The following is a 21,591-nucleotide window of genomic DNA, read 5'->3' on the forward strand; positions in this document are numbered from 1 at the left end:
TGGCCTGCTTTGTTCATCCAACTCTACACCAAATAGGGAATCTGCTTTGGTGATGCTACTGTACATCTCTGTGTCCGAGAAACTCCAGAAATTAATGCCTTGATTTCAACTAAACGTCATTTTAAAAGCTGACAGTCTTTATTTCCAAAGTTACTCAATCAAGTTAACCAGCACACACATTTAATCAGAAATGTGACTAATTTTCACTTCCATGAAAGAGTTTGAAATAAACATCATACGGGGCTCCAGCTGCTCAAAATCTTTAAAACTGCCTCTAAACCCATGGCCAAGCTTGGTCAGCAAATCACTAACTGGCAAAGCACAAGATCCCAACAACAGTTTACTTTTGCACCACCATTTGTAGCACACAAGGAAAATAATATGTTTCATTTTGTGGACATACCGTTCTAGATGGTTAAGTTTCAACTTAAAAACTTTCCCTGAATTAGTCATGTTGGAAATTGTCTTCGGCTTCCCTTGAAATTCACAGTTCAGACTTTCAATTTCTCTGTCATATCTGTTAAAACTGCAGAATCAAGCAGCCTCACAATGTTTGATAATTGAGTGGTATCTTCATTTCTTTAACTTCATGAAAACTTTGATTTCTGATAAATTGTAAAAAAAATTGATGCAGTATTTTTCCTTTGCCAGGCCAATGGATTTCAGTGTGCAGCATAAGATCACCATACTTGGATAACTATTAAGAAATGTCTTGAAATTGTGATGTTTGACTTTTGCACAAATCAAATTAAAAGCTCTTACAACAGACATAATGTGATCAAACCCCATTACTTTGGTACAAATTATTGTTTTTGAATGGGACGGCGGTAGTTCAGTAAAGGAGGGAAATTGGAGTCTGCGAACACATTGCTATGAAAACAAGATGATGTCCGATCATTGCTGGAATACCATCAGATGTTATTGCTTCTTCAATGGCATATCTAATTTTGTAAAATAATCCTTGACCTCATTATAGATATCAACTCCATTGGTTGTGGATTTTGGAGGCAATAATATTGAGAATTTCTCCTTAATGGCGAAGTCTTCCACTATCTTTCAAACAACCACAGTGAAATGGCTTGTGTCAACTGATTCATCACATTGAATAGACATCCTCTTGAATTCACTTCTTTCTAACTGCTCCATGACATTGGCTGATAACAGGTATCCACTTACCATGGTACTTGCTCCTAACAGAATGTCTAAAATGACAGACATAATTCTGGAGTCGTTATTGAAATTTCAGAATACGGACTTAGCCATCAGAATAAATGCAATTCTGAAGAGTGCGATATCTGTAAATGTTACCTTTTTCTTGGTTAAATAACGAAAAACTTTGGAAGATGCTTCTGCTGCTACATTAGCTTTCTTGGGTGGTTTGGTGAAAATGGTTGCTATTTCTGCAATGCAGTTTACAAGTCACTTTCTACTTTCTATTTGTGACCATAGGACTGTTTCCTGGAAGAAATTCCCCTCAACATGATTGTGCATTACTGAAAAGTACTCCTTGACATTGTTGTTGATCTGACTGCAACTCTAAACCGCAGATTAAACAGACATACTTGTCTTTGGTACCTGTTAACAAAAAAATGTTCTTCCACTCTTCACGGAAATAGCATGTATTTTGTTTGTTGATAGATGGACTTTCTTTCACGTTCATGATGCCAACAAAGGTAGATTATTCTTTCCACACAAATTATTTAGCTGTTAGGAAAGCTCACCGTGTTACCATAGCAATGGTACACAAAGGGACAGGGTTGGCAAACTAGTGAGCTAGCCTGTAGCAGGAAATTAATCATATGTCTGTAATCTTATTGGCTATTCTTCCAAATCTTAATGTGCACAACTCACTGTCAGGTGGTAAAGCTGCCAGACAGGTCCCAGTCAGAAACATCTTTATACCCCAGAAGCGGCAAACCTTGACAAGGCATCTGCATTGCCGTGCTTCTCTGACTGTCAGTACGTGATCTCATATGAGTTGACTGACAGTGCCAGTGCCCACCTCTGCACCCATGCTTCCATCATTGACAGTATCTCCATATATGGGCCAAAAATGGAGGTTAGAAATCTGTGGTCAGTCAATAGCACCAAGGGCCTGCCGTAAAGAAAATGGGTGAACTTCTTAACGCCAAGCACAATGCTCAATCTTTCTCTTTTGACTTGCGCATAATTCTGCACCATCCTGGTTAATGACCTCTACAAGAATGCAAATGGCACTTTCCTCACTCTTTGGTAAGATGAATGGCAGTACAGCGCAAATCCCTTGAGACGCTAACTGTAGTGGCAACTTTGGGTTGAAATACGTTCATGCCTTTTAAGGCTTGTTTTACCTCCTGGTAAGCCACCTCACATTCCTGGGTCCATTTCCACAGCTACCCTTTTCCTAGCAACTGATGCAGGGATTTTAGCACAGTTGCCAGATCAGACATGAACTTGCCATAGTAATTTACAAGTTCCAATAAAGATCTCAGTTAAGAAATATTCTCTGGTCTAGAGGCTTTCATGATAGCATCTATCTTCTGGGGGCCTTGTGCTAGTCCTTGGCCATTGATTACATGGCCCAATACTCTTTGGAGTCTATGCATAAGTCTAATAATAGCAGGGAAGAAGCTGTTCTTGAGTGTGTTGGTATGTTTTGTCAAACTTTTGTATCATCTGCCCGATAGAAAAAAGGTGGAGGAGAATATAAGTGGGTTGGGAAGGTTCTTTGATTACAGTGGCTGCTTTCCTGAGGCAGTAGGAAGTATAGGCAGCGTCAAAGGAAAGAAAGCTGGTTTTCGGGATAGACTGGGCTATGTTCACAACTCTGTAATTTCTTGCAGTCTCAGGCAGGGCAGTTACCATACCAAGCTGTAATGCATCCGGATAGGATGTTTTCTATTGTGCATCTATTAAAATTGCTAAGAGTCATTGTGGACATGCCGAATTTCCTTAGCTGTCTGAGGAAGTGGAGGCATTGGTGTGCTCTCTTGATTGCAGTGTAGACATGGATGGGCTAGGATAGATTGTTGGTGATATTTACTCATAGGAACTTGAAACTCTCGACCACCTCCATCTCACTACCATGACTGGAAGGGGGTATTGATCCACACTCAGGTCTAGGTTGTCTGTGACCTTAAAGTCCCAACAAATGCTCACTGCATCATCTGTTTTTAAGGCCGGAACAATGGGAGTGGCCTATTCATTGATGGCTACTGGTTTCAATGCTCCCAGATTCAACATTCCAGTTCTGCCTCCACTTTAGGCCAGGTGAGGTCTGGCCCCAGATGTGCCTTCAGACTCTTAGACGAGCCTCTGGCTTCCACTGTAATTTAATTTTGGCTTCTTTTATTTTTCCAAGGGTTCCTTTGAAGGCATCTTTGTGCTTGGCTACGATCTCTATCAAGTCATGTTTGAGTCAGCCAGGCTATTACCCACATCCAAGTTCAACTTTAATTTTTGTAACGAGCACCATCCAAATAACAAAGTATTTGCCTTTTACTATGTAAAATAGCAATTCTGCACACTGGTCCCCGAACTGTACTTTCATCAGTTCATAGCCCTTCAGTTGCACACTTGCCCTGTGTTTGCCTGTGATATAATCTTGGCAGGCTTCAACGGCAGTGCTCTCAACTTCTCCCCAAAGACTAATTCAAGAATTAGGGACACCACTTCGCCTATATCCACTTCCATTTTTACTGTCTTCTACTTTGGGAAAGACTTAGAAACAACCAGTTTCAACCTATACTGACAGTATGTTTAAGTGAAACTCTGCTGACTCTGGCCCTTCTGCTTCTTCCATAGATCCAGCTGACTCCCCGTCTACTCCCTGGCTGGCACCATGTACCTTATTGCCTTGTCCTCAGGGTTGTTTCTTTCTGACTCCCCTTTTCTGGTTTAGATCGTACCTGGTACACTCGGGCAAAATGACCCACTCGCTTACACCTGCGGCACTAGGCTTCTCAAGTCCAACACATTGACTCGTTGTGGCCACTCTTGCCACTATAGCAGCAGTCTACAGTTGGTAATGCACTCTTCCAAGTTCACAAAATTGATGCACCCGGGTGTCTTCAGCGAACTCAGTTGCTTCACCGGGAGCCAACTCCTTCAAGATATCAATTTGGAAACCTACCTTGAAATCCAGTTCTCTCTTTGTCAGTAGCTTCCACTGGATAACTTTGTGTCGGAGGCCATAAGGCATCTTGGAGGAACTCTCTGAATTCGCAATGTTCCACTAACCTATTTAAGGCGGCCATGAACTGGACGATGGACGCTCCTTCGCACTGTACCCATAGGTAAAAATGGAAACGTTCCACGATCATCAGTAACTTGGCACCAAATTAATTTCCTAACACTTTGCATAGCTCTTGGAATGTCTTCTCTGCAGGTTTTTGAAATTAAAGCATGCCATATACAAAGTCTAATTTTCTGACTCTTCATTAAATGATGCTATTTTGTTTTCCCGCCAATGGAAATTTTTCCCACCATTCAAGTCTAGTAGCTGTTTGCAGTCAGAGTTCTCCCAAGCAGCCCACGTCAGGCACTCCCTGACCAGCTAGCATACCATTCCTCCCTGGCGTCACTCACAGCCCGAGTTCCCTTGTGACCACTCTCCACAACAGCTTCAGTAGCTCCTGGGTGCATGCACTTTTCTTCTGCCAGCCCAAATCCCCTCATGACTGCTATCAGCGCACTCCTCAGTGAGTACCTTCTTTCCAGACATCAACCGCGGCCTGACTGCCCTCACGACTGCTTCCTTCGACATAATCTTCTTAAAGTTGTGCTGCTTCCGAAGCCCAGATGACATCTATTCTGGACAAAATAAAACGGTGCTTGCACACAGTTCGTTGGTTGGATTCCCACCCAGTTGTTGTGTTGGTACTTTCTTTGGAACCAGGCCTTACATAACAGGTTGACAAATGGCAAATCTGAGGAGGAATACTTTATTGACAATGTACACACCTCCAAAGCCAGTTCTAAACTGAACTCAAGGTCCACCCCTCCAAGTCACCTGACTAGCTGTCTTAAAAGGGCAGCACCCTAACCACACACAACAGAAAGCTAATGAGGTGAGTTGTGAGAATAACATGAGAAACCTCACTAGGGCTCATGGAAGGGAATGCTCCATGAAACTCACAAAAACTGACACTGAGCCAATTTCTGGTAAAATTCATCCCTATGTTTTAAGGGAGACCAACAAATCTACAAGCCATATTGCTAAAGAAATGGGAGCAGTGAGCCAGTAAGGTGATGTCAATGGAAAGAGCCCAAGGACATAGCCCAGTGTTGGAAAACATTTAATAACGTCATGAGTAGGTAAAATCTGTGAATGCATGTTCGGATGTCATTAATCCAACAAGCAAACCACATTCCACTCTGCCACAACACCCACCTCCCCAGGACTTACAAACAGGACTTCAGTGAGTACTAGAAATGCTTCTTTACTACTTTAATTAGCCACATTGCAAAATTGGGCAGGTTGCCAGGGCCTAGCTAATGCCATCCTAATGAAACTTGTCACATGAACACCAAAGGGAAATCAGCATGCATATTGGCAGTGACTCTATTTTTAGCTTCCACACACTTTGGAGCCCCCATTTAACAGATTTAGAAGTCCTACCTCAAGTCTCATCAACGCATACCAAAATTAAGGGCTACCACGTGAATCAACTGTATGAACATGAACACTATCATTTCAACCACATTAATCCATATAGGTTCTGATATGAGGATCATTTATATTTAAAAAGAAATAAAGCACTGGTACTAATGCTTGCAGGCCTAGTAACCCCATCTTACGTGTACGTCAAACTGGTAAATTATGTGATGACATGGAGAGAGACAACCAAATCAAATCATGCCATGTTTTTGCCACACAGTAAAATTAAAATACTCAATGACTCTCAAAATTGAACTCAATGGTTCCGAACCAGACTTGTGAATAAACAATCTCAGACTCTGCATACAAATCAATTCCAGACACCAGCTTGAATCTTAAATAAAAGACTTAGCAAAATATTTGCAATATAGTAACTTTAACAGTGTAAAATTAAACAACAAATTAAATTAATTTGTCTGTGCTTTCAACCCAAAAATCTTTGTTTCCAGCCCCATTCATTCAAAAAACAAATGGATAAACAAACACAGTTAAGGAATAAATAAAAGCAAATAACAAAACTGGCTAGATTACTTCGTGGTTTTCATGAGGGCATTGTTCTAAAGGCATAGATGATGGTTTCTTGGTAGATTTTCTGAAAATATCAAACAGCGACACCGTTACAGTTCACTCAGATACAGACTGTAGTACTTATAACTTAGTTTTCTATTCTCTGAGCTGCTAAGAGCTGATCATGGGAGATTAGGCAGGGAGCTTTCAATTCTTTGTGCTATAATATCAACAGCCAGATTCCTTCTTACAGAAGAGAAGTCCAAAACCCAATTCAAACTCTGAGCACTCCTTAACAGACTGACCGAGTCCTCCAAGAGGTCCCAGTTATTGTTAAATATCTGCCATCTGAATGAGCATATCGTCTTTTCCAGGCATGCTCAAACAAACTCCTAGATACTGACCTTGTGAATAGCCAACATCCGCTATCTTCTTAAACACAATACTCTTCCCTGGTGATGAAGTGTCTGTAGAGCCTTTTGATCAGGAAACAACCTGCAATTAATGTCCAAGCCTGGTCTCATGAATAAACAAGTTTGTTCGGTCTGTTTTCCTTTTAACACAAGTTGTTACACATACTCTTAAAGTCACTTTTAACACACAATTCCCAGTTCACTTCCATTCTAGCTCCCACTAATACAAAAACAGACAGGCAAACAGTTAATGGATAAATCAAAAGCAAAATGAGATGTAGATAACACAGTACGGAGCTAGAAGAACACAGCAGGCCAGGCAGCATCTGAGGAGCAGGAAAGCTAATGTTTCGGGTCAGGACCCTTCTTCAGAGCCCGGCCTGAAATGTCAGCTTTCCTGCTCTTCTGATTCTGCCTGTCCTGCTGTGTTCCTCCAGCTCCACACTGTGTAATCTCTGACTCCAGCATCAGCAGTTCTTACTATCTCTAAAATGAGATGTAACTGGCTCACACAAGCAATGTCCACAATCTGTAATATTACAAATGGGACTTTTGCCTTTATTGCTGGCAGGGCAGGGGGATAGTGAAGGCATAAAGCTAGTTTTGTTACAACTATATATGGTATTGATGAGGCTGCACCTAGAGTACTGTTTAAACTTTCGCTTCCCGTATTTAAGAGAGGATTATATTAGCTTTGGAGACAGTTTAAAAGAGATTCAGTTCTCTGGTATTTTCTCCTTTGTGTATTTTACTTTGCATCATGTCTATAAACTGCTTTCAAAATCACACTATATTCCACACTCAAGGAAGATAAAGTTTCATCATTGAGAGATCTTCACTGATTTCCTCACTCAGCCTATAAACCAAATTACTTCTCATTCTTTGCAGTTTCAACCTCCAGGTCGACATTACGTTCATTCTCTTCAGAGTTCATTCACTGCTCTCTTACATTCCCCAACTCTCTTGCTCCCTGTAAATTTTCCAACCCATGTTCATGGTGTTGCTTTGACCTTCTCATTTCACATGGTCTTTCATGTCCCTTTATATCAATTACAGATAAGGCCATCTTTAATCACCTTCTTCAAACACCACTATCATCCCTCCAACCTCATCTCCTTCAGTATCCATCCCTAGGGGGGAAAAAAAACAGCCTCATAATACATTTACAACTGTGATTTATTTTCCAGAAAGCAGATAAGGGTGAGGAGGGAAAAATGTCTTTGGTAGTGGGGTCGGATTGCAGATGGCGGAAGTGTCGGGGGATGATGCGTTGGATCCGGAGGTTGGTGGGGTGGTACATGAGGACGAGGGGGATTCTGTTTTGGTTGTTATTGCGGGGAGCAGGTGTGAGGGATGAGTTGCGGGAAATGCGAGAGACACAGTCGAGGGCGTTTTCGACCACTGTAGAGGGGAAGTTGCGGTCCTTGGAAAACGAGGACATCTGGGATGTCTGGGAGTGGAATGCCTCATCTTGGGAGCAGATGCGGCAGAGGCAAAGGAATTAGGAATAGGGGATGGCCTTTTTGCAGGAAGGTGGGTGAGAAGAGGTGTACTCTAGGTAGCTGTGGGAGTCGGTAGGCTTGAAATGGATATTGGTTTCCAGGTGGTTGCCAGAGATGGAAACAGACAGGTCCAGGAAGGAGAGAGAGGTATCGGAAATGGTCCAGGTGAACTTAAGATTGGGGTGGAAGGTGTTAGTGAAGTGGATGAACTGTTCGAACTCCTCGTGGGAGCACGAGGCAGCGCCAATACAGTCATCGATGTAATGGAGGAAGAGGTGGGGGATAGGGCCAGTGTACCTGCGGAAGAGGGATTGTTCCACGTATCCTACAAAGAGGCAAGAAAAGCTTGGGCCCATGCGGGTACCCATGGCCACCCTCTCTGTCTGTAGGAAGTGGGAGGAATTGAAGGAGAAGTTGTTAAGGGTGAGGACAAGTTCAGCTAAGCAGACAAGGGTGTCAGTGGAGGGGGACTGGTCGGGCCTGCGGGACAGGAAGAAGCGGAGGGCCTTTAGGCCATCTGCATGGGGAATGCAAGCATATAGGGACTGAACGTCCATAGTAAAGATGAGGTGTTGGGGACCAGGGAATTGGAAGTTTTGGAGGAGGTGGAGGGCGTGGGTGGTGTCACGGACGTAGGTGGGGAGTTCCTGGACCAAGGGGGAGAAAATGGAGTCGAGATAAGTGGACATGAGTTTGGTGGGGCAGGAGCAGGCGGAGACAATGGTTCGACCAGGGCATTCAGGTTTGTGGATTTTGGGAAGGAGATAGAAGCGGGCGGTGTGGGATTGAGGGAACGATGAGGTTGGAGGCTGTGGGTGGGCGGTCACCTGAGGTGATGAGGTTGTGGATGGTTTGGGTGATGATTGTTTGGTGGTCGGGGGTGGGGTCATGATCAAGGAGGTGGTAGGAGGTGGTGTCGGAGAGTTGGCGCCTGGCCTTGGTGATGTAGAGATCCGCAGGTTTTATGGTGAGGTTGGGATTGGAGCAGAGGGCTGCACGTTCTGTGGGGGAAGAGTTTGGAGTGGGTGAGAGGGGTGGAGAGGTTGAGGCGATCGATGTCGCGCCTGCAGTTGGAGATGAAGAGGTGGAGAGAGGGTAGCAGGCCTTGAGGTGGCGTCCAGGAGGAGGGGGTGTGTTGGAGGCGGCAGAAGCGGTCAGTAGAGGGAGGGTTAGGCTCACGATTAAAGTAGTAAGCGTGGAGGCAGAGGCGGTGGAAAAACTGTTCAATGTCCAAGTGTGAGTTGTATTCGTTGATATTTGGGTGGAGGGGGACAAAGGTGAGCCCTACGGAGGACTGACTGTTCGCCCTCAGTGAGGGAGAGGTCTGGGAGGATGGTGAAGACCCAGCAGGGCTGGATGTTACTGGCTGTGGAGGCGGTGGGCGGAGTGATGTCGGTGGTGGGTGGAGTGACGTTGTTGCTATTGTGGCTGCTTTCACACCTCCTCTGGCAGCATGTTCCAGGCACTCTCATGCTTTGTGTGAAAAACTTACCTTGCATATCTCTTTTAACCTTCCCTACCCCCCATCTTGAACTTGTGTCCTCTAATAATTGACCCCTCCACCCTGGGGAAAAAGCCTCATACTTTCCACTCTATCCATACCATTCACAAGCTTATAAACTTATATCAGGTCACACCTCAACGTCTTGCATTCCAGTGAAAACAAACCTAGTCTATCCAAGATAACAAGGTGTAGAGCTGGATGAACACAGCAGGCCAAGCAGCATCAGAGGAGCAGGAAGGCTGACGTTTCAGGCCTAGACCCTTCTTCAGATCAGATTCTCCAGCATCTGCAGTTCCTACTATCTAGTCTTTCCAACCTTTCTTCATAACTAAAATCCCCCATACCAGGCAATATCCTGGTAAACCTTTTCTGTACCATCTTTAAAGCATCCACATTCTTCTGGTAGTATGGTGACCAGAATTGTACGCAATATTCTAGTATGGCCTCACAACTGCAGCATTACTTGCCTACCTTTAGGTCATGCCTCTGTCATGTCCCTCTCTTCCACTGTTTGGACTGGAGAAAACTTCCTCAAGTGCTCCCATACCCTAATCCTGAACTCATTTTCCTCTCGTTTCCATATCTATTTTACCTGCAATCTCATCTCAAGCCCTCTGAGTTTATTCTTTCAATTAGAACTTGCTTCTGTTCCTTCAATCCTATTTTCATGAAACTGATCAACTAACTTTCACTCCTGACCTCCACATTAGTCCCGAAATTGTTAAATGGTTCTTTCTGGTGTTATATATTTACTTTAAACTACCATCACTCCCTCCTCAAAAAATACCTCAAACCCACCATCCTCGCAAACTATAGTCTAATGTTCAACTAATCTTTATTCTCTAAAGTCCTCATACATGTTGTGTTTTGTGGTCACCTCTACATAAGGTCACATCTGTCTCAGTCCTCCATGCTTGAATCCCTTTGATTAGGTTTCTGTCCAATAAATAATGTCCTGAGAGACTGTGATAAAAATAAACTCTCTCTTGACCTGTCTGCAACCTTTTGATATGGTGTACCACACCATCATCCTCTAACGCCTTCCCACTGTGGTCCGAGGGGATGGAACTGCTCTTATCTGGTTCCATTCTTACGTGTTCAGTCATAGTCAGAAAATAAATTTGAATTTGCTTCATATCCTGCTCCCACAGTATTACTTCTGATATATCCTAAGAACTGATCCTTAGCTCGTGCTATTTTTCGTCTAATGCTGACCGTCTGTGTCATCATATGAAAGTACGGCATTAATTTTCAAAACTATACTGATGTCATCCAGCTCTATATTATAATTCTATTATCACTGTCAGGATTATAATGTGGCTGTTTCGGTGAATGTGGTTAATACAGACTGAGGGCAACCAGATTGTTGGTAACATCACGTTAAAATCGCTAAAAGTAGGATTGCAGGTGCAGCAGGTAATTAAAAAGGCAAATGGAATTTTGTCTGCCATTGCTAGAGGGATGGAGTTTAAAAACAGGGAGGCTATGCTGCAGCTGTATAGGGTCCTGGTGAGGCCACACATGGAGTACTGCGTACAGTTTTGGTCTCCTTACTTGAGAAGAGATATACTAGCACTGGAGGGGGTGCAGAGGAGATTCACTCGGTTGATTCCAGAGTTGACAGGGTTGGATTATGAGGAGAGACTAAGTAGACAGGGATTATACTTATTGGAATTCAGAAGAATGAGGGGAGATCTTATAGAAACATATAAGACTATGAAGGGAATAGATAAAGGTGGAGGCAGGGAGGTTGTTTCCACCAGCAGGTGAAACTAGGACTAGAGGGCATTGCCTCAAAATAAAGGGAAGCAGATGTAGGACTGAGGTCAGGAGGAACTTCTGCACCCAAAGGGTTGTGAATCTGTGGAATTCCCTGCCCAGTGAAGCGGTTGAAGTTACCTTGCTGAATGTTTTTAAGGCAAGGCTAGATAAAATTTTTTAATCAGTAAAGGAATTAAGGGTTATGGTGAGTGGGCAGGTAAGTGGAGCTGAGTCTTAAAAAGATCAGCCATGATCTTATTAAATAGCAGGGCAGGCTCGAGGGGCCAGATGGCCTACTCCTGCTCCTAGTTCTTATGTTCTTATTATCACTTTTTATAGACCACAGTTTTCCACTCATATACAGGACGATATCCAATGAAGCTTTCGCATAGAACTAGCTTCCTACAGTTCTTGTAGTCATGTGACCTTGCATCATATTTACATATTGACATTAACCCTTTACATTACAGCCATCACCTCTCTTGACTCATCCACTGTTGACAAATCATTAAGCTGGCTTTGAGTACCACAAAAACAATAATTTCTTCTGATTAAATATTATCAAGATTTAAGCCTTGGCTTTTGATCCACACTCCAAACTCAATTTCCTAGCTAGTGACTCCATCCTGCTATAAAAGATAATGGTTCAGAAAAAGTTAATATTGAAGCTGCATTAAATTTCACCCAATCTAATGACGACACAGTCTTTGGGTGGAGAAGGAGTACCTGACACAAAGGTCCAATTGAGACAGATTTATCATCTCTGGTTCCTGACAGTCTTAGTAATTATGCCTAATTAGTCAATGAAACATGTACCAATTGCTATCATGCAGCATTGAGTACACTTATTGAGTAAGAACAGTACTTGTTCTCACAAAGACCAGGACTAGCAAGAACAACATCCTCCACAAAAAAGATCCAGTGGAGAAATGATTTACAGAAAATCAAAATCTGACAGTCCACAAGCCAAATACACAACAATTTTTCAAAATCAAATAAAATTTGTTGAGAGAATTTGGTCGGAGTTAAGTCTACAGGCGCCTGAATTTTTGAAGTCAGAGATTTGAGGCAAGATGAGATGGTAGTAAATGCAAATATAATTTATACATTCAGGTAGATAACTACCAGTATTGGAAAAAAGGAAAGCTTGTGGTGAGATGTTGTATAAGATTATGGTTTTGAAAGAGTTAGTGTAGAATTTGCATAAAGCTCCACCCAATTTGATGATGTTACAGTCTTTAGGTGGAGAAGAAAACAAACAGTCTGGTATAAGTTCTTGATGAAGACTGACATGTCATCTATGGTTTCTGATTTTTTTTGTAATTACGACTAACTAGTCACTGTAACTTGTACTTACTGTTATTGTTTACAGTTGAGATAGGAGGAGTACAATACATCTTTCTCTTAAGAGATAGACAATAATTGCTAGTATAACTAGCAACACCCACATCCCATGAACAAATACTTTAAAAATCCCACGGAATGGGATAATGTAAATGTATTGAAAGCTATTGTGACCTATTTTATACAAGGATGGTAATTCTGTACAATGTGCGACTAGCACACAAGAGGAATGTTCCTTTTTGTAGCTAAAGTATAAGAAGCCTACAAAAATAGCATTTTTTTAGTCATTCGTTACGTTAAAATCTTAACTGTGAAATCTAGTCATGTCATTCTTTTCAGCTTTTAGCTGGAAGTTTGATTTATTTTTAAGTGTTACCAGTCTCTAATGAATGATAGCATCCATTCTGTTTCAAGAGAATACTGACAGTACCCAGGCTGTAAGTCACTTCTGGAATGTACATCATCTGTTCAGGCTGTAATGGCCGTCCCTTCTGCAAAAATAAATGCTGGTTCTTCCTTCCATCAGGCTGTCTTTTCTGCCATGTGATGATTAACTGTGTCCTCTGCTTTTTCCTGACTGTTTATCTCCCACCACTCCTGTCAGCGCAAAAACTTCACAAGCATCAATTCCAATTCTAGTCAACATGAGTTCTTACGTGCAGTCAATCTTGCACTACGGATGTGGGTAACTAGTTGGTCTTGTGCCAACAGCAAGCTCATAAGTCAGCATGTCTTTGGGATACAGCCATCATCCATTTGGCTTGCATGACCCAGTAACAGGGTTGTCACTGACTCAGAAGGGCAAATATGCTGTGGATTGTAATGAGCATACGGCTGTGATCGCATTTTCAGCGCAGTGTCTTGCCAGGAAAAGCCTTATATTCATCTGAAGCAGCAGGGATGGCAGCTGTTCAGCCTTTTTCCTGAGCTTGAATCCCCACAGTGTGGAACCAGCCCATTTGGCCCACAAGTCCACACAAACCCTCTGAAGAGCATCTCACCCAGACCCATCCTCTTACCCTATCCCTGTAATCCTGTATTTCCCATGGTTAATCTACCTAACCTGTACATCCCTAGACACTACGGGCAATTTAGTACAGCCAAACCACCTAACGTGCACATCTTTCGACTGTAGGAGGAAACTGGAGCACCTCGAGGAAACCCATGCAGACACGGGGAGAATGTATAAACTCCATACAAACAATCGCCCTAAGCTGGAATCGAGCCCGGGTCTCTGGCACTGTGATGCAGCAATGCTAATCACTGAGCCACTGTGCTGCCCCCTGAGCCATGGTGCCGTCCCGAAGTTGCACAAGTTGACAATGACTGACAGAATACAAAGCTGTTTGCTAATAAGGTTGCACTGAAATCCTATACTGAATTTCACTTGCAAAACTGTGGATTAGCTTTCCTACACCAACACATGGTTAGGACTGAGAATCAGTGTCAGGAACACCGAAGTTATTGTCCAGAAAATGGAGATTCTACCTTCAATCATCATCAACAATCTCATCCGGGAGGCAGTCAACAATTTTTCCCTTGATGCCAAAATCAGCATCTGGATTGCAAAGGATGCAGTGCTTTGTCAAAGTTCAGAAGTTGTGTGGATCAACAGTAAATTAACTGAAAATACAAAGCAACATGTATGCCATGCTTTGGCTCTCAGCAACAGTCCATGTGGGAATTGAAACAGTATTAACTTTAAGAATTAACTGTCATGAGTATTGGTAAAACAGGCTTTTGATTTTTTAGAGAAACTCTGCTGTAACTACTTTGGAAAGACCATCATTGTGTCATTAATATGCTTTCGGCATTTCATCAAATGAACTACTTTTAGCTTAATATCCGTGAAAATTCACAGATCTCAAAGAATGACACTTGAAAATGCTATTTTTATCTAATACATTCACAGCTTTCACTAGATCAAATCAAATTTTAATCAATTTTCAAAGTTAGCCTATATTTCCTGGTGCAATTACGTTTAGCAATTCAGCATCTTCTGCCTTGAAACAAAAGTTATAGATATCTTATCTTACCACAAAGTGTAATTAGTAGACAACCACCCAAACAAAATTATTCAAACGGAACAAACATTATATGCTGACAGTCGGAGCAATTTTTGACTTCTTATAATGAATACTGTTCTGTTGAAACACCAAATGGAGGTGGATTTTCAAAACAAGTAACAGTATATTTTTATCAAGGGAAATCATTATTGATGTAAGTAAATTAAATCATCATTGATGCAAGTAAATTAAAACAAAATAAACTGCACATTGGAAAAAAATATACTGGCTTTGGAAGGAGTACAGCAACGATTCACCAAAATGCCATTAGTGGCCTTAAATTTATATTATGAGGAAATCTGACAGATTTGGCCTTGCCTTCCCCAGAAATTAGATGGTTGAGAAGTAACCTCGTTGAATTTATTCAGATTTTTGAATGGAATTTGTAGACGAGAAAGAGAAACCTTTTCCATTGGTGTAAAAATCTAGGACAGGGATTCATTCCCTTAGAATCAGTGGGAAAGAAGTAGTTAGTGAGAATGTCTTGAAACAACGGGTGTTAGAAATGTGGAACTTTTTGCCAAAAAAAGCTGCATGCTCTTAATTAAATTTTAATTTCAACTCGGAGATGAATTTCATTTTGCAACACAAGCATATTAAGGGATATGGAGGCAAGGTGGGTGGATCAGTCATCAACTCTCTGAATGCGTGCAGAGCTGGATGGTCTATTCATGTTCTTAAATATAGGAAAATTGTCCTAAATCTTGATAAAACATGCATTAGGCCTCAGCTTGAAATCTGTGGTATTAATGGGCATCACAGATTAGGAAGATGTCAATGCCTACAGAGAGTGCAGAAGAAATTTGCTCGAGTTATCCAGAATGAAAGACTTTAATTATGAAGAGAACTCAAAATAGTGGAATTGTTCTTGGAACAGAGAAGGGTTTTCATAAGGAATTGGATAACTGGTTGGATGGGGGAAAAAAGGTCAGTGCTGTGGTGCTGGAGAAGAGGTTTGGTAGTAATTATATAGCTCTTTAAAAATGATTCTACAGGCAGGATGGGCTGAATGGGGTTCTTTTTGCATTGTATAATTTTACAAATTGTTTTTTGTTAATTGTCTGATCCATGCTGTCTATATTCTTCCCTCGCCATCCTCTTCTATCAACCACCACTCCAAAAGGGAATGGCATTAACCTTTTGCAAGGGGGAAACTGCGAGCTCTCAGTCCTGGCACTATCTAATCTTTGCTTCTCTTGGTCCCATTACACTTTTGTAGATGTAAGTATGCCTCACAGGACTAACTTGCAAACAGCCAAATCTTATGATCTTTAAGGAAGCCCTTGCCACAGCCCCATTTTGTATCACTAGCCCATAAGGAACAGCTGAACAAGAAATCAAAATTTGGTTTGAGATTTAGTCATCTATACCAAGGCCATCTTCCAACCTGTTCCTTGTAACTGGCAGACCAGTTAAAAACAGATTTTGGTGGTGTCTTCACAAAAGAAGACAAATGTCCCAGAAATGTTAAGTGGACCAGTGAAAGGCAGGAACTGAAGGACATGAATATTAGTAGAGAAATGGTGTTGGAGAAGTTGGGGTTAAAGGCTGATAAATCCCTAGGGCTCCATAATCTACATGACAAAGTATTTAAAGTAATGACTCTAGAAATAGTGGATGCTTTGTTGATCAATCTTATAAGATTCTACAGACATTGGAAATGTTCCTATAGGTTGGAAGGTAGCCAATGTAATCTCACTATTTTAGAAGAAAGAGGCTGAGAGAAAACAGGAAATGATAAACCGGTTCGCCTGACATCAGTAGTAGAGAAAACACTGGAGTGCATTATAAAAGACTTAATAGCAGAGCACTTGGAAAACAGTGACAGGATTGGGTAGAGTCAGCATTAATTTAGGAAAAGGAATCATGCTCAACAAATCTACTGGAATTTTTCAAGGACGTAACTAGTAGAGTTGTTAAGGGAGAACTGTACATGTGTTTTACTTAGACTTCCAGAAAGCTTTTGGTAAGGTTACATATAAAGAGATTAGCATGTAAAATGAAAGCACAAGGCATTGGGGATAGTGTACTGACATGAATAGAGAACTGTCTAGCAGACAGGAAACAAAGAATAGGAATAAATGGGTCAGTAGGGTACTGTAAGCATCAGTACTTGGATGGCAGCTATTCACATTATACATGTAATATCACCAAATTTGCAGACTACACAAAGCTGGATGGGAAGCTCAATTGTGAGGATGATGCAGAAATTCTTCAGTGTGATTTTACAAGTTGAGTGTATGGGCAAATGCATAGCAGATAAAGTATAATGTTGATAAACGTGAGCTAGCAAAAACAGGAAGGCAGATTATTATCTGAATGCTGATAATGAGAGCAGGGCTGTCCTTGCTGAAAATAAACATGCAGGTTCAGCAGGTGGCCACTGCTTTCATAGCAAGAGATTCAAGCACAGGAGCAGAAACATCTTACTCCATTGTACAGGGGTCTTGGTGAGACCACATCTGGAGTACTGTGGTCTCCTTAGAGTCAAAGAGCTGTACAGCATTGAAACAGACCCTTCGGTCCAACTCGTCCATACCAACCAGATATCCTAAATTAATCTCGTCCCATTTGCCAGCATTTGGCCATATTCCTTTAAACCCTTCCTATTCATGTACCCATCCAGATGCCTTTTAAAATGTTATAATTGCACTAGTCTCCACCAATTCCTCTGGCAGCACATTCCATACGTGCACCACCCTCTGTGTGAAAACAATACCCCTCAGCTCCTGTCTATATCTAATCTTTTCATATCTCATGTCTTACTAACTTGACTGAAGCTTTCGAAGAGGTGACAAAGGTGAGTATGAGGGTAAAGCAGTGGATGTTGTCTATATTGTATTTAGTAAGGCTTTCCACAAGGTCCCTCATGGCAGGCTCATCCAGAAGATTAAGGTGCATGAATTCACAGTAAGTTGGCTGCTTAGATTCAGAATTGGTTTGTCCATATAGTGGTGGAAGTAGGGTAGTGGTGGAAGGCCGTTTTTCTGACTGAAGGTCTGTTGACGAGTGGTGTTCTTTTTGGGACCTCTGCTCTTTTTGATATACATAAATGACTTGGATAAAAATGTTGATGGGTGGGTTAGTAAGTTTGCAGTGACACAAAGATCTGTCAAGTTGTAAATAGTGTAGAAGGTTGTCAAAGGATACAGTGGCAGATATATCAGTTACAGATGTGGGTGGAGAAATGGCAGATGGAGTTTAATCCGGATAAGTATGAGGTGCTGCACTTTGGATCAAATGTTAAGGAAACGTATACAGTTCATGGCAGGACCTTCAAGAGTACTGATGTACAGAGGGATCTTGGGGTTTAAGTCCATAGCTCCCTGAATGTGACCACACAAGTAGATAGGGTGGTAAAGAAGCCATATCGCATACTTGCCTTTATTGGTCAGGAAACTGAGTACAAGACTCAGGATGTCATGTTAGAGTTTTATAAGACTTTAGTTAGGCAGGACTTAGAGTAGTACACTCAATCAGGTCGCCACATTACAGGAAGGGTGTGGAGGCTTCGGAGAAGGTGCAAGAGAGTTTTACCAGGTTGTTGCCTGGATTAGAGGGCATGAACTACAAGGAGAGGATAGAAACACTCGGGCTGCTTTCTCTGGTCAGCAGAGGCTGAGGGGAGATATGATACAAGTCTAAAAAATTATGAGATCCGTAGATAGGGTTGACAGTCAGAATCCTTTTCCCAGAGTTGAAATGTCTAATACTAGGGGGCATGCATTTACGGTGAGAGCGGGAAAGATCAAAAGAAATGTGAGAGGGAAGTTTGTTCGCAGAGAGTGGTAGGTGTCTAGAATGTGCTGCCAGGGGTGGCGGTGGAGGCAGATACAATAGGGGTATTTAAGGGGCTTTTAGATAAGTACATGAATATGCAAGGAATTGAGAGATATGGACAAAGAGCAAGCAGAAGGGATTAGTTTAATTTGGCATCATATTTGGCACAATATCATGGGCTGAAGGCCCCGTTTCTGTGCTGTACTGTTCTATGTTCTATTAGCATTCCTGGAATCATTCTTGTGAACCTCCAGTGGATCACCTCCAAGGTCAGCATTCTATCCATGGACTCTGCTTACACAGCTCACTGCCGCAGAAGGGTGGCCAACAACAAAGACCCATCGCACCCTGGTAATGACCTCCTACAACCTCTTCTGTCAGGCAGAAGATACAGAAGCCTGAGCATAGGCATGAGCTTGTTCAGGAACAGCTTCTTTCCTGCCTGCCCCTCCACATGTCTTTGTGTCGTCTGCAAACTTAGCAACAATATCCTCAGTTCCTTCATCCAGATCATAATATATAATATGAATAGTGGTGGTCCTGACACTGACCCATGCGGAACTCCACTAGTCACTGGATGCCATCCTGAAAGAAGACCCCTTAACCGAACTCTCTGCCTTCTACCAGTCAGCCAATCCTCTACCCATGCCAGTACCTCACCCTAACACCATAGGCTCTTACCTTATTTAGCAGCCTCCTGTGTGGCATAGAATAACGGAATCCCTAAAGTGTGAAAACAGACCATTCAGCCCAACAAGTCCACACCGACCCTCCAAAGATTTTCCAATCGTGATCCCTGCATTTCCCATGGCTAATCTAATTAACCTACTCATCCCTGGACACTATGAGAAATTTAGCACAGCCAATCCACCTAACCTGCACATCTTTTGACTGTGGAAGGAAACTAGAGCACCCAGAGGAAACTGATGCACACACGGGAAAAATGTGCAAACTCCACACAGACAGTTGCCCAAGTTTGGAATTAAACCCAGGCGCCTGGTGTTGTGAGGCAGTAGTGCTAACCACTGAGCCACTGTGCCACCCCAAAGGCCTCAAAGGCGTTCTGGAAATCCAAATAGATTACATTCACTAGCTCTTCTTTGTCTCACTTATTCATTACCTCTTGAAAGAATTCTAACAAGTTTGTGAGGTGAGACCTCCCCTTGATGAAGCCACTGACTCAGTCCTACTTTACCGTACACTTCCTAGTACCTGCACTCTCATCCTTAATAAGGAACTCCAAAATATGATGTACGGCCGACGTCAGAATAACTGGCATATAATTTCCCATCTTCTGCCTCCCTCTCTTCTTAAACAGGAGTGTTACTTTAGCCATTTTCTGGGAGCCTCCATGACTTCAGTGATTCCTGAAAGATCACCACCAATGCCTCTGCAATGTCCTCAACTATCTCCTTCAGAACCCTTGGATGTTGTCCATCTGGTCTGGCTGATTTATCGACTTTCAGACCTGTCAGCCTCCCAGCACTGTCTCTTTCACGATGGCTATTACTCTCACCTTTGCCGCTCAACTTGAGTTTTGGTATGCTACTGGTGTCTTCCACCGTGAAAACTGATGCAAAGTACCTATTCAGTTCCTCTGTCATTTCTTTGTTCTCCATTACTACTTCTCCAGCCTCATTTTCCAGCCTCTCTACTATCTACATTATATCTATAAAATCTCTTGCAGTCTTCTTTTACATTACAAGCTAGGTTGCTCTCCTATTTCATCTTCTATCCACTTGTTGCTTTTTTAGTCATCATCTGCTGGTCTTTAAAAGGCTTCCCAATCCTCTGGTTTCTCCCTAATCTTCACAATATTGTATGCTTTTTCTCTTTCATGTTGTCCCTGATTTCCCTTGTTAACCTTGGTTGCCTTGCCCTTCCCTCAGAATGATTCTTCTTCCTTGGGATGAATTTCTATTGCATTTCTTGAATTATCCCAGAAACAACTGCTATTGTTGCTCCACTATCTTTCCTGATAAGTTCTGCTTCTAATTAATTCTGGCCAACTTGTCCCTCATTTATTTGTTGTTATCTTTACTCATTTGTACCATTACATCTGATTCCAGCTTCTCCCTCTCAAACTGCAGGGTGCATTCTACCATATCATGTTCACTGTCCCATACAGCTCCTTGAACTTAAGCTCTCTCATCAAGTCTGTCTCATTACACATCACCTAATTCAGAACTCCCTGGTCCTGGTAGGCTCTGTCACAACCTCTCCAAAAAACCATCTCGTAGACATTCAACAAATTTCTTTTCTTGGGATCCGCTACCAATCTAATTTTCTCAGTCCACCTGTATATTGAAGGCCACCATGATTATTGTAATAGTGCCTTTCTTATATGCTTTTATTTCCTAATTTATTTATTGCCCCACATCCTGACTACTGCTACGGCACCTGTACATAACTCACACTATGGTCTTCTTTCCTTTGTGGTTCCTCAATTCTACCCACTCAAATTCTACAGATTCCAACCCTATATCGTTTTATGCTATCAATTTAATTTCATTTCTTACTAACAAGGCAACATCACACCCTCTGCCCATCTGCCTATCTGTTCGATAAGACAGGTATCCTTGGATATTTAGTTCCCAGCCTTGATCCTCTTACAGATACATCTGATTCCAACAACATTGTTCCCACTACTTTCAACCTGCAGCACAAGCACACATTGCAATACAATACCCTCAGTCCAGCGTTGACTTCCTCCCCACCCTCCATCGCTATAGCTGTCCCTTATCTGCTGTGCCTGAAGTTAGATTCCTGATTCTTTCTATACTCTCGGTCTTATTATTTCTTCTGGAAACTTTAATAACCTCTCCTGGGCTCTTCCAGCCTGTGACCAGTTGAAAGTCCTTGTGATTAAAGTCCTATTTAGCCTTTCCATTAGAATCCTGGTCCCAGATTAGTTCAGGTGAAGGCCGCCTCGATAGTACAGTTCCCTCCTGCCTCAACACTGTTGCCAGTGTCGCATGAAATGGAACTCCTCTTTCCCACATCACTCTTTTTAGCTAACAAGGTGTAGAGCTGGATGAACACAGCAGGCCAAGCAGCATCAGAGGAGCAGGGTCTC

At 42.2% G+C, this 21,591-nt stretch overlaps 1 protein-coding gene across 1 annotated transcript in view; it reads right to left on the bottom strand.

Moving 5' to 3' along the window:
- ppfia2 (PTPRF interacting protein alpha 2) overlaps nt 1–21,591 on the bottom strand; it is a 349,413-nt gene that overhangs the window by 319,318 nt on the left and 8,504 nt on the right. The gene's annotated exons all lie outside the window — the stretch shown is intronic.

Source organism: Rhincodon typus, chromosome 18 (assembly GCF_021869965.1).
Source record: "Rhincodon typus isolate 14 chromosome 18, sRhiTyp1.1, whole genome shotgun sequence".
NCBI classification, from domain to species: domain Eukaryota; kingdom Metazoa; phylum Chordata; class Chondrichthyes; order Orectolobiformes; family Rhincodontidae; genus Rhincodon; species Rhincodon typus.